Raw genomic sequence first — 13,274 nt, forward strand, 5'->3', positions numbered from 1 at the left:
ACTAGCCAAATTGCATTGTTATGTTTGTGTGCTTGTAGGACTATGTCACAACAAATACCACAAACATGTAAAATTATAATGTACCAATAAAATTATGGAAAGAAATAAAGGAAAATATTTGGTGATTCAAAAATAAATAAACAAATAAATAAAAATTAAAAAAGGAATGGGAATGGAGCTCAGAGGCAAATAACCCCCAAATTAAATCTCAGTTACAAAAAGAATTAGTAAAAAACCAAGGATGTGGAGAAGTTGATAGTAAATTTTAAGGATAAATCTAAATTTATTTATTTATTTATTGTTCAGATAAAATATTATAGGTTTATTTAAAACTTAATTCTCACCTTGAGTATGCAAAATACAAACTCCACAAAATGTTCATTTTTTTTTACTTTGTAGTTTACAAATATACAAAATAGAAGTTTGCTTGAATTTATATTACATATTTATTAAGGCAAGGAACTATATAGAAAAAAACACATTTGTTCTGCTTAAGGCATACTTGGGAATAAACCATGGTACAAATTATTGCACATCTGAAACCACAGTGCATAACAGACTGTCTGCATAAAAAATGTAAAAGAAGTAAACCAGGCGAATTTACCTGACTTAGGTCATACATGTAGATCGGAAGACAAAAATAGATTTTCCTTGTCAAAGTATGCAGCAGTTTGAGAACTTTGGCTTCCTCATTTGGTACCTTTAGAACCAAGACTCACCAAGCACCATCACATAGGCTATTAAAAAACACATTTTTTCTGTACCTGAATTTCTTCCTCTTCTTCTAACATCATAATGGCTTTTAGAAGGCAAAGAGAATACAAGGTGATCTTTATGCTTAATATTGCATGGAAACACAATTCAAGGGAATTCTGGTCTTCCCTCCCCCCCACCCCCAACTCGCGGATCTAATTTATACCCTGATATCCAAACTTCCAGTCACCCCTTGGCATTCTGTAAGTCCAGGCATGTTCAAGTTGGATTGAGAATTGGAATGATAGAAGATCCAGTCACAGACCCCGTCAGTTCTTTGATTTGTCTTTTTCATTCCTCCTTTCTACTGATCATCCGTTCCTTCACAAGCTGACTCCTGGGGAACTTGACCATGATTGTAGTGCTTGTCAGCTGGGCTCCTCCCCCGTGGGAAGACGGTGTGTGAAAGGTTAAAAAAAATACTGAATTCTCTTCTGGCAGTGTGGGTCATATCCACTATTTGGGATTTAAAAGTGCCTCTTCATGTGTAATGCCAGGTGGTCCGACCTGGAAAAGGCCCGGTTGCACTTCTGGCACTGGAACGGGCGATGCCCGGTGTGTTTGCGGTAGTGCCTGGTCAGTTCATCGGAGCGGGAAAATTTCCACCCGCAGCCATCCCAGTCACAGTGGTAAGGTTTCTCACCTGTGTGGGTTCGCAGGTGTGCCTTGAGATGAGAACTCTTTGTATAGGTTTTGCCGCAGCCGGCATAATCGCAAGTGTGAGTGGTGGTCCTTTTCCGGGGCCAAGACCTTCTTCCCCTCTTTGGCTTGGGTTCCTCTGGCAGGCAGGAACCAGGTGGCATGAGCTCTTGGTAGTGGAGTGGTGGGACCTGTGGCTGCATCTGGTCGGACAGGAAGGGTGGATAGTTCGGTCCCGGATGGGGATGGAATCCTGGGGGAAGCGGCAAGGCAGAGTGACAGTCCCGGTTGCTCAGCAGTTCCTCGGGACCCAGGGTCGGGGTAGTCCTGCTGGGGAGCTCCCGCCCTAGGGAGAAGTCATATGCACTAGGCCGGTGAGCATTGCTGAGCGGGGGTCCAGCGCCCAAGTGGGCCTCTAGGGGTCAACCGACCGTGCACGAGGAAACCGCCTCCTGCTTGATCTTGGGGCACATTCCAGGCGGCCCGCTGCTGTAGGGCGCTACCACCACCGGGTGGCTGCCGTCAGGACTGCCTTTGCTAACACTGATGACCGACGGGCTGCCGTACTCGCTGCCAGGGGCGCTCAGCGATGCCTTCAGCACAAACTTGCCCATCAGCCCGCCACCTGGCGGCTGCGGTTGCTGCGGCGGAATGTACACGGGGTCCAATTCGGGCCGCAGGAGCTCCGCCACGAAGCCGCCAGAAGGGCTCACATCGTTGATGTCCGCCAGGTTGAAGGGAGCCGTGGGAGGCGGCGCTGATTCCCGGCCATAGAGGAGGCCGCCGCTGGTGCCGCCTGGCGTCACACTCGGGTCACCCCCGGCCCGGATGGGATAACTGAAGCTGCAGGTGGAGGGCGCGTTGGCAGGGCCGCTACTCGATGGGGATGAAGAGGATGAGACTGACGCCGACGAGGACACGGTGGCGGCCACCGACTCCTGGTGGGACAATGATTTGGAGAGAATAAAGTCTAGGTCCAGGAGATCGTTGAACTCCTCCGTCTCCCTTCGGGGTAGAAGGGCCGGGTTGCTACCACCGCACGCAGCACTGGCTCCGCCACTCTCCAGGTCTGGGGCCACGGTCACCGCCGCCAGGTCGTAGAGGCGACCGGGAAGCTCCGGGGGAAGTCGCTTCATGTGGGAGAGCTCCTCCCGCCAGCGGTTATTCGGGGCACCTGCTGGACGCAGTGTCTTTTCCGTTCCTGCCGGGCCAGATGCGAACGTGCAGAAGGACGGGAGCAGCGCGTCGCTGACAGCCATGTCAGCCTCGCCAGGTGGCTGCCTCATTAATGTGGGGCCCAGAAGGTCCTCTGGTGCCCGAAGCAGCTGGGGTATCCGAACCCCAAAGTCAAGAGGGGGGTAAAAAAAACCTTAGAAACGGAGCCAAAAAAACAAAAAGAAAAAAAGAAAAAAGAAACAACCCAATTGCCCGAGATTCTTCTTCTTTGGATTAAATATATATTGAAGATGTCTTTTTAAAAAAAAGTTCTTTTGTATACAAAAGTTTTAGAAAAGTCGTAAACTCTTATAAAAATAGACAATCAGCAAGGCGAGTAAGTAGGTCCGGTGGCCAGGCTGAGTTCTCTTCGACTCAGCAGCGTCCCCCACCGCTGTCGCGGTCGCTGCGGCTGTCGTCGTGGGCGCAGGGGCTGTGGCCGGGGCGGTGGGCGGGCGGCGCCGCCAGGTGAGAATGGCCGCGGTGGCGCAGAGCTGCGAGCTGGGCTGCGGCGCAGGGCGCGGAGTCCTGGGGGTTGCGCCGAGCGCGCGCGGCCATGGGCGCGGGCCACCGGCGGGTGGGTGGGTGGGGGACCAGAGGGGCGGGGAGGGGCACTCGGCGGCTCCCGGTGCCGCCGCCGCCCGCCACCTCCTCTGTTCCCCGCGCGCCCGCAGCCGCGCTCGTTCGTTCTCTCGGGCCGGGGAACTCATAAATTTAAATTTATAACCAAATAAAACATATTATTTTTCTGTGCTGTCGCAGAATGACATTAAAATAGAAAACTACAGACATGTCTTGCCACAGTTCATACCTTCATATACATAAGAAAACATCTTTTCATGACACTTGAAATACATCTGGAATTTCCATCTTCTCTTAGCTGTTCTTTTAATTTAGAATAATTTATTACTAATGCATTATCATAGGAAAAATATATAAATTTAATACCACGATTTTGCATACCTTATAACTCTTTAAATAGTAAGTGTATTGGGCTTATGTAACATTAGTAAATCATTAGAAATAAATAAAATTATTTTGCTAAAATATCACTGACTATTTTGTAATAAATATGAACAATTTATAATAGAGAAAACAGTATTTTTTTTTCATTTTTTCTTGTCAGATTTCTCTTCCATTCAAATGTCAAATGAAGATGTTCTCAATTGTAAACCTTCTTCACAGGGCTGGGATTGTGGCTCCAAGGGAGAGCACTTGACTCACATGCAAAATGCACTGGGTTCAATCCTCAGCACCACATAAAGATTAAAAAATGAAGATATTGTGTCCACCTATAACTAAAAAAAATAAATTTAATTTTTAAAAAAAAACCTCCTTTGCAAAAATATTATTCAAGTACAATTCCAATCCCTAATGAAATAACCACAGACTTCATATTTGGTTGTTCATATAAGGTAAGACAAGAATCTCCTTCAGGAAATAGTGTGAATTTGAAGAAATAGTAAATGGTAACTGGATTATAGTAATGAGAGGTGTTTCTCAGTGTGGTTCTCAAATATCTAAATTCAGGCTTTCGTGGAAAGATGACTTAAGTTTGGGAAACAGGGAGAGTTTCCTTGAAAGAGACTCAGTGGCTCCGTGGCTGTCCCTGAACACGCATGTGTCTTTCAGCACCTCAGTGAATACGTTTTAAGATGGGTCTCTGTGAGTGAATATTGTAGCATCATCCAAAAAAATAACCACCAGTCTGAGATGACTTCTCGGTTTTCTAAGCCTTACTCATGGTGGACAGCCCCTTTTCATCCTTGGTCATTATATGCCAACAGCACTATAAAAATTTGAAACTTGACAGGTCCTTTTACCAAAGTCTGAATTATATATTTCCCTTGAATCAAAAGTGGAATTGCATTTACAGAGTGTGGTCAAGTTATTTGCATCAGCTATATACTCAGAGGCAAGTGAACAGGTGAGTTTCTTGGTTAAAGTTCTATTTTGTTGATTTCTATACAAACATCCTGAGATTCCACATCCTTCTAATTTTTTATGTCCTAATTCTGCAGTACTCTTTGCTGTTTTCTTACTTCAGAAAACACACAAACATCCTGGGTAGTAGCTCAATACCAAAAAAAAAATAATAATAATAATAATGTTAGCTCACTTATCATTAGATACAGTTTCAAATTCAACACTGAACACTTAACTTAAATATCAATGTCTCCTGATCTTCATCCTGCTCAGGTGGTACTTTTTTCCACATAGAAACTCTGGGGCTTCCTGGGGCTGAGACCACTGTGTTTCTCTGTATTTATTTCTATAGCTTTGCCCTGGCTTATGAATTTTTGTCAAGAATAGAGACTCTTAATAACTCTGCCTTCTCTCAAAAATATGTTTTGGTAAAATATGACAGTAGATCAAAAAATCATTAATTCTGTGTTTTTTAGTTTCTATCTCAAAACTCTTCACAGTTTTAACCGCTTTCATAGTGTTTTACAAATCAAACCCTTTAGGGCATTCATTAACCATATTAAGAAAAGTGCCTGAGTTGGAGTCATAACCCTGTTATTAAGTGTGATTTTCACCATGTACATGCAGAGCTCTGAGGTCTACATATAAAAGATGAACTGAAGGAGTTATGAATATAGAAGTCCCTACCTCTAATTAGTTAAACAACTTTTAGAGCATGAGGGATGATTTCTATAAAGAATGCCCCAGTAGCATGCTCGTCTGGCATGCGTGCGGCCCGGGTTCAATCCTCAGCACCACATACAAGCAAAGATGTTGTGTCTGCTGAAAACTAAAAAAAATAAATATTGAAGAATTCTCTCTGTCTCTCTCTGTCTCTCTCTGTCTCTCTCTCTCTCTCTCTCTGACTATCCCTCTCACTCTTTCTTTAAAAAAAAGAATGCCCCAGTTCCATTTAGATGATGGAACTATTTTATTTAATACACAGAGGAGAAATAATAAAAACATAAAAAGTTCATTTTAATACTACTGATTAGCTAGAAGGAGGTAATAGCAGCTGTCGTCTGTTTCTCTTGAAAGTATTAAAAACATCTGAAGGTACTTCTTGATGAAAGTGAAAGACTTAAAAATATCTCAAATAGCTTTTGTATTCAATGAACAATATGTGCAAAAGATCTCAGTATTAGAATTTGTTTCCTGTAAGATGTGAAATCTTTATTTTATCATAAGAATTCTCCCTAGGCAGAGTTACATACTCTTAAAATAAATAAATAATTAACAATTCTCTATTGTGTTAAATTATGTCAATTATTTTCTAAATTCTTTCATATGTTCACTTGCTTACTCCAACAATGCTATAAAAAAAGATTATCAATATTCAATTTTATTCACAATGTTCACTGAGACAAAAGTAGTTTACTTATAGGGAGAAAAATGTATACTAATACATTCCTGACAATTATGATTTGCTTCAACAAACCATGAGATTTCGTGCTGCTGGTATTGTTTACCTAGGAGGTTATTATTTTCACTGGTCTAACATGGACACGAACAGTTCTAGTTCACCAATGCTTATGTAACCAACTCTGTTCTGGAATCTGCACATCCAAATTCAAATAGAACACTGTCTTCCCTTGTAGAAAGCCTACATGAAAAAATAAAATTAAATTAAATAAACAATACCAATTAAATTAGATAATTTATAATATAAAAGAAAGCAAAGTTTGTACTACAGGTTTGCAGCTCAGCTGAGATATACAAAATCATGATATGGAGGAGTGATGCTGAGTGGGATTATTTTTATTTACTAATTTAATTACTTCAGTGCTAGCATGGAAGCAGGGCTTCCTGTCCTCTAGGCCAGTCCTCTGCCACTAGCCATACCCCATACCTTGACTTGACATTGAAAGTGGAAATCGCAGCCTGTCCAATTTAAATAAGAATATCTAAGTAAAATGTTCTAAGGACTTAAAGGGTGAGATTAAGACTGGAAACATGTCAATAAAAATGTAACTAATGTCAAACCCTCCAGATTTTTTTTCTAGAAACACATCATTTTCACCAACATCCCCATGAATTTGAGCCAAAGTTAGTTATATTGCCATAAGAAGTAACCTATTCTATCCCCAGGCTTGCATTGGAATCTCAGCAAACACATTTCTGCTTTGCCTCCACATTCCCCATGTACTTCTTGTTAACAAGCCCAGGGACCTCCCCATAACCACCTTGGCTCTAAAACACATCCTCATCCTCCAAACAATGGGACTTTTGGTATCTAAAAATATTTGGGAAGTAAAGGCATTTCAGGTGACTTCAAATGCAAAGTAGTTCTATTTCTGTGTCCTGAGTGTGCTTCAGGCCATCACCACCAGCCCCACTGTCTCCTACTTGGCCAACTTCAAATTTAAATCCACAAATACCACCCTGTGGTTAATTGTTTTCTTATGGATCCTCACCATGTCCACTTATAGCAACATGCTTTTCTATATTGTAGCCACGCCCAATAAGACCCAACCTGGTCTCTTCTCTCTCAATGATCACTGTTCATTTCTGCCCATGAGTTAAATCCACAGGGACCTCTATCTCACTATGATTTTGTTAACAGTTGTCTTCATTGTAGGCCTTGTGGTTCTTTCCAGTGGATACATAATAATTCTCTTGTATAGACATAAACAATGATCCATGGCTCTTCATAGCTCTAGGTTTTGCTAAGCAGCTCCGGGGGGGGGGGGGGGGCGGGAGGATCCACTCACATCATTCTTCTGTTCATTAGCTGGTTTTACATCCTGTACTGTACAAATAAATTCATGTCATTGTTCATAAGAATGATGTGGGGAAGTGATCCCATGTTTGTGAACATCCACAATGTTGTTGCCAATGGCTATGGCATGTTCAGTCATTTAGAGCTGATCATTGCTGATGCTCAAATAATAAAAGCTGTTCAAACCAAATGGAGAAACAGGTAAGTTTCTGTTAAAATTGATCTAAAGCAACTTTGCTAATTTAATTAAAATAATTTTATTTAATTTATAATTTTATATAATTATCTAATATATATATTAGATAAAATTATTTTAATGAAATATATAACATATATATTAGATAAAATCATTTTCATGATATATATAATATATATTAGATAAAATTATTTTACATATACACACACACATATTCCTTTGAATTAAAAAATATTTATTAAATACTTTTATAGTTTTCCATTTTTTTGGAATTTACATCACTAGTAAGAATGTGTGTACAATTTTACTCTACATCTGTATCACTGTCTTGCTTTACATTTATGAATTTTTATAGCTTTTTTTTATTTTGTAGCTTAGACATTAATATTTTATTTCTTGCTTTGTTTTATATCTTAGAATTTATTTTTTAATAAAGGCCTACTTCAGGCAGTACTTTTTTATCTAAAAATAGATTTATTATAGTTATTCCACAACCAGGCATGTAGAGCACACCTGCAGGCCAAGCTACTGTGTAGGCTGAGGCAGGAACACTGTAAATTTGAGATCATTCTGGGTAACTTAGTGATACCCTGTTCCAAAGGGGGGTGAGGGAGGCTGGGGATGCAGTTCTGTGTTCAATCCACCCTAAGTTTATTTTCTTGTAAAAAAATAATGATTGTAAATTATCACAAAATTATATCAGATCAAAATAACCTGTATGGGTATGAAAGGTCTTGTGCATTATTTCTCCCTATATCTTCATTGTGTTTGAGCCTTTATTTGGTTTCTATTTATTTTGTGATCACACCATTATGCTATGGTTGTTTTATTTTTCTGATTTCAATTTGTTGATAATTCTTTTGATGAATTCCTATTTAAAGTACACTGTCCCTCTTATCTTCAAAAAATTGTTACATAGTGCCCTCTCTTTAAAAATATTTTAGCAGCAATGTGTCTATATTCCCCAGCTATATTCCCCATTAACTTGAGAAGCTAGGCCAGCAGAATTGAAAGTTGGTGGCCAACTCTCAATATTTTGAAAAGAGTGTTTCTCAAGTCAAAAAACATAAAGGAATTGTGAATAGTCAGAAGTAGAGTGTCCCTGAGTTCAAATCCCTATACCATGGTTTTTCTGGTAGTAAGACTTCGAAATATAACCTGCCTGGAACATGCTAAGCAAGTACTTTGCCACTAAGCTACATCCTCAGCTTCCTATTTAGCAAATAAAGAAATTGACACAATGAGTGAGATGTCAAATTATACCCAACAAGAAAGCCCAATTTAAGAAACAAATGAAAAAACAATAAAACAAAAACAGTTGGTGATAATTTAGAGAAATTGGCACTCCAATAAATTTCTGGGAAATGTAGTATGGCATACAGTGTACATAATATACAGTGTATACTGAAATATTTGATATTTCACTAATTCAGTATAGAATCATCACATGATCTACCAACTCTTCTTTCAGTCCTATACCCAAATGACCTGAAAATATACACACAAACACTTGCATATGATGTTCATGGCAGCACCATTCATGCTAGCCAAAAGTGAGAGCAATCAAAATCCATGAACTAAAGAGTGGATAGTCAAAATGTGTTCTGTATATGTGCATGCTACAACATAGATAAATCTCAAAAATGTTAAACTAAGTAAACAAAGTAGTGTGAATATATATATATGTTATATATATATATATATATATATATATATATATATATATATATATATATCATAATTCCATTTAAGTGAACTATCAGGGATATGTAAACTCATAGACCCAAATTAGGTACTGGATGCCAGGGGGGAAGAAGTTTTATTTAATGAATACATGGTTTTGTTGTTGTGATTAAAAGATTAGGAAGAAGATAGAAGTATTCAACAGCAGTAATATGAATCACTATTATAAGATTTTAAAATCAAAATCAAACAAACAAATAAACAAACAAAACCCCAGAAAATAATGACCAAAAAAATCTTAAAGTCTACTTAATGGTAGGGAATACCAGCTCTTGGTGAAATAAAAGCACTGGGTATCTATACATTCCCTTAGGTACTCTGGATTCCAGACTTAAATCTTGGCTGGTAACTCCAGAAATTTGAAGCCTACTATATATCAAGACCTATATCACTTTCTTTATATATTTTAATCCTTACCTTTCTCCAAGGTCTCACATTATGCTTGGAGAAATTCTCACATTTTATATTAATTTGCTATCAGTGATTTACCTAGGGTTGCTTAACTACTAAGCCAATCTGTAGCTCTTTATATTTTTCACATTGAGACAGCCTCTTGATAAGTTGCTCAGGGACTCACAAAGCTGCTGAGGCTGTTCTTGAGCTTATCATCCTCCTGCCTCAGTCTCCTGAGCCACGTAAATTATGTCCTGTGCAACCATGCCAGGCAGAGTTATGCTTTCACAGATGACTAAATTAAGGAAGATTTTTTAAAATTCACCTGCTATGCAGACCAGAGATATGACTACTTATATAAATCGCAAAATATTCTTTTATCTATGATAATAAAAATTTTGTTCTGGGCTGTTTCTATATGAAGGAGGAGGGAAGAGGCAGAATTTCCAAAAGGGCACAAGGAACTTGTTGGGTGTGATGTCAATGCTCACTATCTTGATTACGGTGATGGTTTCATGTAGATACAAATATATAAAAACTCAATATATTGATAATTCAATGTGTATAGTTTATTGTATGTCAGTTTAACCTATTTTTTTTAATTAATAAAAGATACGAGGAGACATACCAACAAATATAGATGACAAACAAGGACAGAAAAACATGTTCAACATCATGGATCAGACTGGATTGCAAGTAATGCACCCAAAAGCATGGCTGAAATTCCAAAATCTGACAATACAAACTGAGGGGCAAAAGAAAGAGGAACAAGAGAAACTCTTATTTATGGCTAAAGGGATCACAAAATTGTATAGCCCATTTGGAAAGAGAGTTTGACAATTTTTTAAAGCCTCAGTCTTACCATATATCTATAGACCACATAATAGGTGTTCATTTATTGGAGTTGAAACCTGGAGTCCACATAAAATTCTGCATGCAAAGGTTGATATTTTTTTTTGATTGGGGATGTGGCTCATTGTTAGAGAAATTGCCTAGCAAGCATGAGATTTCAGGTTTCACCCCAACATCACACACACACACACACACACACACACACACACACACACACAATGTAACTTGTTTATTCATAGTTTGCAAGAACATAAAGCAGTAAAGTTATCTTTTAGTAAGTATTTACATATTATTAATCAAAAAAGGAACTCATCAATAAATTGGAACATGATTCAGCCAAAAAACATTAATAAGCAAACAAATATGGAAACATGATGAGGCATCATAAATACACCTTGATTAGAAAAACGTATGGGATAAAATGCCATATTTATGTTATCCTGAGTATAGGACACTCTGGATAAAGCTAAACAACAGACAATAACAAGATTTATGATTGCCAGAGACTCAGGGCAACTAGGAAAGGGAGGTCTTTGGGGTACTGAATCTATTCTGTAACAAACACATAATGGTGGCTATTCTAGATTATGTTTTTTTTCCCATACTTAAACAACTGCATATCCTGGCACAATGGTACATAAATGTAATTACAGCAGATTGGGAAGCTGAAAAGAGACAGGAAAATCACATGTTCAAGGTCAGACTCAGCAAATTAGCAAGGCCCTGAGCAACTTGGAGAAACCCAATCTCCAAGTCAACCACAACAACCTCATTTGTCATGAGTTCTTTCTTTTTTTCTTCATTTTTTTCTTCTAATATTTTGAAACTCCCATCATTGCTACCTTCCTGGCTTTGTTTCTAAAAAAAAAGATATCCCACAACCCTCTCCATATTTTTTTTTCTCACAACCAAAGAACTTAAACATCAAAACTCATTGTTATTGGTGTGTCATTACTTGAAGCTGCTTCATCAGACATATTTGAAAAATTTATATTTCCATGCACAAATAACATCAGTTTGGTTAGTTATTTTATGTAAGAACCTACCTTAGTGGGGTACATGTGAGAGCCTTTAGATTTGTTTGCTATGAATGCTGTGCAAACAGCAGCCCAGGTTCCTCGGACCTTAGAAAATGAGAGCTAGAAACACAAAAAGTTTCCATATAGATGCTGCTTGTTTACCATTGTTTGAAATTGGAAGAAGTATTAGTTTTTCCTTTAGGTATGCCCTCTGAGCAATACAGGTTCTGTCAGACTTCATATACAACACCAATATTATCACTCTACTGAGAAATGAGCTAAAGCTGTCTGTCCCATATAACCTCATCTTGGAAGTCTTAGCTCCAAATCTGAATGAAAGAGAAGCAGTGGAGGCTCTGATGTAGGCACTGGAGGAATACATTTTTGACATCTGACTTTTACTGCTTCATAAACAAGACACAGGTATTTATTCCTAATGTGCTACAGGGCTTCTTTGAACTTCCATAGCACAACAATTTATGTGAATTCTCAGTATATCATTTTAAATTGATAGTATTATTATAATTTATAATATCACAAATGTTATTTTCTTACATGAATGAGTTTTTCCAGCATAAAGATTCACAAAGTATAATAATTTAAAACACTGGCATTTTCTAGATTTACATTACTTTTTTGAAGTAGAAATATTTAAAAACCACTTTTGGCAATTCCTAAGCTCACAGACTCATCTCCTAAAACTTCTATCTAATATTTTCTTATTTTGAATAGTAACCTCATATTAAATGTGTAATATGCATTTACATGAAATAAGAGACATTGCATTCTTTAAAATGGTTCTTGGTACACTGCATCAGAATTATTTTATCTTGCTCTTCATTACAGCTTAGGTATTTAATGGAGGTGCATTTAAATGTTTCAAAATATCCTAGTGATGCAGGGAGAGAGAAAAAATAGTAGAATAAACTTAAGTTTATAATAAAAGAAAATATACTATTTTTTCATGATTTAGCATAGTGATATTAGAATACACAACCATAGGCCCAAAATTCTAGTTACAGTTTATTATTTTATACATCAGAAAATATTGTTTCTTTGTATCTAACATGGATCTGGAATGCAAATATTTTAGTTGATCTTGTAGCTTTAGAGTTCTTCCTTATGAAGGCACAATCCTTGAGAAAGAACATAGAATTTGACAATAGAATTTTCCAATACTAGTCTTTGCTTTATGTAGATACACTGAATTTTGTAATTTTAAAAAATACTAAATATATGAATACACACTAAAACACTAGAATAAATTAAAGTTTGTGATCAAATAAAAACATGCTACTTTTTCATGACATGGCAGAGTGCTATTATTACAGACAACCAGAGGCTCATTTAAATTCATACTGCTAACTTCTCCCTCTATTAAACAAATTTTTTTCTTGATACTGACAAATTTTTAGAATTCTTTTCTTCTATCAGCTGTTTTATGAGCTTTAGAGTTATTCTTTACTAATGTATAATAATTTAAATATTTAATAAAATTATGAAAATTTTCAATAAGCATAATTAACTGGACATAACTTTACTAGGTACATATCTGAATCTACCACAGTGAATAACATCATCAAATAAATTAACAAAAGTTGGGTTCCAATTAGAATTAGGTATATTCCATTCTTGTATAATTATACCAAAGTATATCCTACTGTCATGTATAAGAGACCCAATAATAAAGAAAAGACTTATTTTATTTTTTAATATATTTAATTTGTTTTTTTAATGTTCTACCATTTATTGAATCCAAAGCCTCACAAGTGCTAAGCAA

General features: G+C 37.6%; 1 pseudogene across 1 annotated transcript; it reads right to left on the reverse strand.

Annotated features, from left to right (window-relative positions):
* Positions 1-300: 300 nt before the first annotated feature.
* LOC308640691 (Krueppel-like factor 4) lies at positions 301-2,687 on the reverse strand (annotated as a pseudogene). The gene has a single exon. The product of its transcript is annotated as a Krueppel-like factor 4 (transcript).
* Positions 2,688-13,274: the final 10,587 nt, after the last annotated feature.

This window comes from Spermophilus citellus, assembly GCF_964194105.1.
Source record: "Spermophilus citellus genome assembly, contig: SCAFFOLD_102, whole genome shotgun sequence".
NCBI lineage: Eukaryota > Metazoa > Chordata > Mammalia > Rodentia > Sciuridae > Spermophilus > Spermophilus citellus.